Here is a 6000-nt window from a genome sequence, read left to right as displayed (position 1 = left end):
ACTGTGACGCAATGGAAAGACGATACAAGGCAACGACGTGCTCGCAGACCTGATTATCCTGTATGTAAAGAAACTCCGCAACGGCCGTAAACTGTTGCCATTATTCATAAAACAACTGACAGAAGACATCTGAATCAGAAGATAAATGTATTTTAGCCCGGCCTTACAACGCTATTCTTGGTTGTACAAGGTTCGAAAATATTCATGTTGATTTATATTTACATGTATATGGTGTGAATGTTGTGAAAGATATTTATGTGACTTGTTTTATTTATGGCCGAACGTCTGTTAAATCTATTTAGCAACTGTCTACCAATAATATCTACATGACATAAATACTTGGCGGTATAGTGCTTAATATAGACTGACGGGCAAAATATAGCACCGTGTTTGATAGTGACTGATATGAAATGAATAATAATTGGTTGTTGGATGGTCATTCACTTCATCCCGGTATACTGTTCTTGTATAGACGCCGTGATATTGCTGGAATATTGCTAAAAGCTTCGTAAAACCAAACTCACTCACTCACTTGTTTAGACGTCCAAGGTGTTTCGACGACTATTTTCAGCCCATTGTTGCTTTCAAACATGATATGCTGGTCAAGAGGTATTAACACGCTGGAAGCTTTACAAAGAATTATTTGCAATAAAGAAATCATAACGCAATTTAAAAAATATCACAATTCCTGTTTTGTTAAAATATTATTATATTAAAATCAAACCTATTTTATCATATACATCGCCAAAATAGGATCACGCTGTTCTATAGTCTGTTGAACACTTATATACTTTTGTAAGTTTGTAGTCATAATAATGGTCATTTGAAATGTGTTAAATATTGGTTCAACCTATGCTGTCATAAAGCTTCGGATAAGCATAATCGTATTACTTGGCTCACTTAACAGACCTGAGATAGCTCACCATCGCTTCATCAATCCGCGGATAGTAATCGACCTGAGATAGCTCACCATCGTTTCACCAACCCTTGGATAGTAACCAACCTGAGATAACTCACCATCGTTTCACCAACCCATGGATAGTAACCGACCATAGATACCTCACCATCGTTTCACCAACCGGTGGATGGTAACCAACCTGAGATACCTCACCATCGTTTCACCAACCAGTGGATAGTAACTGACCTGAGATATAGTATGACCAGAAATTATTGAGAATTTTGGGAATATGTTTAATTGGATTTCTAGTATAAACAACCTTGTCCAGCTATCAAGTGCTTGGTTTCATTCAAGAGAGACAACTCCGTTACTCCTTTTTCATTAGTTTGTAAAGAGTTATCCCCCTTTGTTTACTTGCTAGCAGACGACATTTTCAGTGATCCTCAGTATGGATGATTTAGAGAAGTGGAAGTTGATTTTAGAGTATTATAACAAGGACATCAGATCAGCTAAAGTGATTTCAAGTAGAACAGGCATCCCTTTGTCTACTGTTTATCCTGTTTTGAAAAATATTGCAAAAGGATATGGCACTGAGCACCAGGGAGGCGCAGGTATGCCCAGAAAATTGACTGTCGGTGACAGGAGGCGGCTTGGTATTCATGTTTCTAAAAACAAACGAAGGAGTTTAGAAAACTTAAGGCTGGATATGATTGATAGAGGAACTGTGGATGTCTGTAAGGAGACAATTAGAACTGAGCTGCATGCAATGGGTTGGCAGAAAAGTCGAGGAATTCCATCACCGATCATGAAACCTGAACAAAAGGAGCGAAGGTTGAACTGGTGCTTACAGCATAGAAATTTTAACTGGGACAATGTGATTTTCTCAGATGAAAGTTCTGTGTGGCTGTTTCCTAATACACTGAAATTCTGGACCAAACAAACTGAAAAACTTTTGTATCAGCGCCCAAAGTACACTCTGAAATTTAACGTGTGGGGTGGCATATCTGTGTTAGGGGCAACGCCCCTCTGTGTATTTGAAGGGAATATGAACAGTGAACGGTACACAGATATTCTCGAGGGACATTTACTTCCATCTGCTCACGTGTTCTATGAAAACTTTAGGATTTTCCAGCAGGACAACGACCCAAAACATCGTTAAAGCATTCACAGGCCTGGTTTCGGACCCAAAATATGACATTATTAGATAGGCCAAGCTATAACCCTGACCCAAACCAAATAGAAAATGTTTGGGGACTTTTGAAGGAAAGTGTCAATAAGAAAAATCTGACAAATATTGCTGAAATGAAAGAAGAGGTGGTCCGATATTGGGACAGCATGGACCACGACTTTCTAACTTCTTTGATCAGTAGTATGCCCCGCCGCATTGAAGCCTGCATTGCTGCCCATGGTGACTTGACAAAATACTAACTGTTCACCTGTCTTTGAATCTGGAGTTATGTTCTGCTAATATTCACATTTAATACGTGAGTAATGAGTGAAAAATATTAAAAAATTACAATCTTAAATTCTCAATAATTTCTGGTTGTACTTGTAGCTCACCATCGTTTCACCAACCCGTGGATAGCAACCGACCTAAGATAGCTCACCATCGTTTCACCAACCCGTGGAATTGTAACCGACCTGAGATAGCTCACCATCTTTTCACCAACCGTTGATCGTAACCGACCTGAGTTTGCTCACCATCGTGAGAGTAACCGACTTGAGATAGCTCACATTCGTTTCAACATCCGTGGATAGTAACCGACCCGAGATACACCAACTGTGTCTCACCATTCCGTGAATAGTTCTCGACATATATTCACATCGATTTCATTATGAGTCATCCATGACCCGTGAACATCCGGGCTAGAATTGGTCTTCAGTAACCCATGCTTGTCGTGAGATGGCATCGGCTGGTTAGCTCGCTGACACGTCATCGTATCCCAGTTGCTTAGATCGATGCTCATGATATCTATCACTTGACCGTCTGGTTGCCCGATGCGATTATACCACACCATTCCAGAATTGGAGTGAGTGAGTGAGTTTAGTTTTACGCCGCACTCAGCAATATTCCAGCTATATGGCGGCGGTCTGTAAATAATCGAGTCTGGACCAGACAATCCAGTGATCAACAACATGAGCATCGATCTGCGCAATTGGGAACCGATGACATGTGTCAACCAAGTCAGCGAGCCTGACCACCCGATCCCGTCGCCTCTTACGACAAGCATGGGTTACTGAAGATCAATATTCTAACCCGGACCTTCACGGGTTCCAAAATTGGAACCGATGTGGTCCGGCCAACGAGAATACTAAAATCTAGGTTAAACTCTAGTTACATAGGAAGGTTCTGAAAATGGGAATGTATTTTCAGTCCAAAAACAAATTCTGTCAAAAGTTACACCTATTTAAATAATATTCGCGACATTTAAGACGCCAATAAACCGCCCGCCTTTCCAGTGTGTGACGTACTGTGTGTACCCACGCACGTTACGTAAAGATGCTCAGGCGCTAGACTAGTTCACAAACACGTGTAAGCCGCAGTTCCACAAGGCAAACACGTTCTGTCCAAGTGAAGACGGATCGCTGACGTGTTAGCAAAAACACCTTCCAGGGACACTAAAGACAGGGCGGAGCGGGAAATCTTACACTTAAACCTCATTAATGTCACAAGGACCGAGCTAATGATGACGGTTTGTCGAACAATGGCCTTTTTCAACCCTTCTCAACATCGTTCTTCTCCGGCAAACACAATCAATCCAGTGTTTTTCCATCGTTAATTTGCAGTAAGTTTTACTCAAAGGCATGAGGAACAATATCGGCTGCGTTCAACGCCTGTTTGCCCCGGTGTGTGATGCTGAATGAGAGCTGATTGCCTCTGTAACACACCACGACAGAAGATGTTCATCACAAGCGATACCGTGTAGTGGCTTATAACAAAACTCGTACAAGTAAACAAGCTGAGTATTGTCTTCTACAAATAATCTATTGACCTTAATCGCGTTTAATCTCTTGCTGTTTTACACCACAAAATGCTGGGCATCACGCAGGCTTCTAAATAATGAGGCCGATTGATTCAGTTTTACACAGCGTTCGTCAATATTCCAGCAAATACATTTGCAATCTAGCGTTTCGCTCACTGTGGACTCGCCCACTCGTTCCACAGATCCAACTCCTTATGGAACATATTAGTAAAAAGACATGTCTTTGACTGACGCTGAGTCTGAAAATATGTAAAACAATTTAGACAAGGATGTACACTTAAACCGTAAAGAAGCCCAATGAAATGAACACGTGGAATATCTAGACTTGTTTCATTAAAAGTTACATCATTTATAGTAAGTGGTTGGTGGAAGGGAAAATAGTATGGCTCCTGGATTGTCTCACCAACTCAGAAACAAGCTGTCTTACACACCCAAGTTGTCTTACAGCCTATGCCAGTCTAGAATATACAGCAATGGAGTATATAAACTCTGATAAAGTCATGTGGAAACGATTACTACAGACTGTAGTTCTTGTTTAATGAGTTTTAGAGGACACAACATCGCCCCTTTCGGCACCTGTACCTTGCTGAGAACCAGTCCACGACGTCGGAAGGAACGAGAAACTGCCACACTTCTTTGTTTGTGGGAGACGGTGGGGTAGCCTAATGGTTAAAGCGTTCGATCGTCACGCCGAAGGCGTAAAACCATAGTCAGTCAGTCACTTTGTTGACCGCCCCTACACAGCTATACGAGGGCGGTCTGTAAATCAGAGTCTGCACCAGTGCATCCAGTGATTGACATCATGAGTTAGGGAGTGAGTTTGATTTTACGCCGCTTTTAGCAATATTCCAGCAATATCACCGCGGGGGACACCAGAAATGGGCTTCACACATTTTACCCATGTGGGGAATCGAACCCGGGCCTTTGGCGTGACGAGCGAACTCTTTACCCACTAGGCAACACCACCGTCCCCTCGACCTACTAGACCCTCGACTGTTCCAGACACAGATTGAAAAATGTAAGATAGACTTTGGTTGAACAGTTATATGTGGGTAAATAGACTAAGTATAATAAACAAGAAGATAAAGTCATCAATATCCCCCGCAATGGCAAAATACTTTTCATGATTATGTCTACGAGTTCTGATTATGTCAAATATTTAGGTGTGTATATAGAAAAGTGGAAGGAGCCAAAAAATATTTTATTCAGAATTCTAAAACTACCAAAAGGCACCAGTACACCACCAGATCTATCTATGTGCCAAGTTTGGTGAAGAAATAGTGAACGGTTTTAGAGTTCTGCTCCGGAAAAGAGCACTACCACTAATTTCAGTTTAAGTCGAACTTGTTGCCATGGAAACACCAAAAATATTTTATTCAGAAATCCAAAACTACCAAAAGGCACCAGTACACCACCAGACCAATCTATGTGCAAAGTTTGGTGAAGAAATAGTGAACGGTTTTAGAGTTCAGCTCCGGAAAAGTGTACTACCACCAATTTCAGGCTAAGTCAAACTTGTTGCCATGGAAACGCCAAAAATGTTTTATTCAGAATTCCAAAACTACCAAAAGGCACCAGTACACCATCAGATCTATCTATGTGTCAAGTTTGTATAAGAAATATTGAACGGTTTTAGAGTTCTGCTCCGGAAAAGACAAATGTGCACGCACGCACGCACGCACGCTCGCACGCACGGAGTCCATTTTAATACCCCCCGCAAAACGCGTTGCGGGGGATAATAATTTGGGGAGGTGTACCACTTCAATGAAACTTGGGTCAGACCATGTCAGATTCAGCCCGGATCATAATAGGTGAGGTGAGGTGATTGGGTTTAACATCGTGCTTGAGAATATTTCGCTCATATGACGTGCATGCGTGTGTATGTGTATGTGCGGCTGCTTGTACTAGCCCAGACTGAAGCTGGTTTTATAGTGCTAGCCCACTGAGATACCATGCGGCAGTGAAGCATGAATACACCACTCAGACTCCGAGCCGACCAGTCCTTGTACCCATTAATGCCGCCGAGCGCCAGGCAGGGACCAACAAGTACCATATTTTAACTTCTTTTGATATGACGCGGTCGGGGATCGAACCCGCGACCTTCCGCTCTCCGGGCGG

Source organism: Haliotis rubra, unplaced genomic scaffold, assembly GCF_003918875.1.
Source record: "Haliotis rubra isolate DU_JTF1 unplaced genomic scaffold, ASM391887v1 Scf710, whole genome shotgun sequence".
Lineage (NCBI taxonomy): Eukaryota > Metazoa > Mollusca > Gastropoda > Lepetellida > Haliotidae > Haliotis > Haliotis rubra.
Note: the sequence above shows the minus strand (reverse complement) of the source record.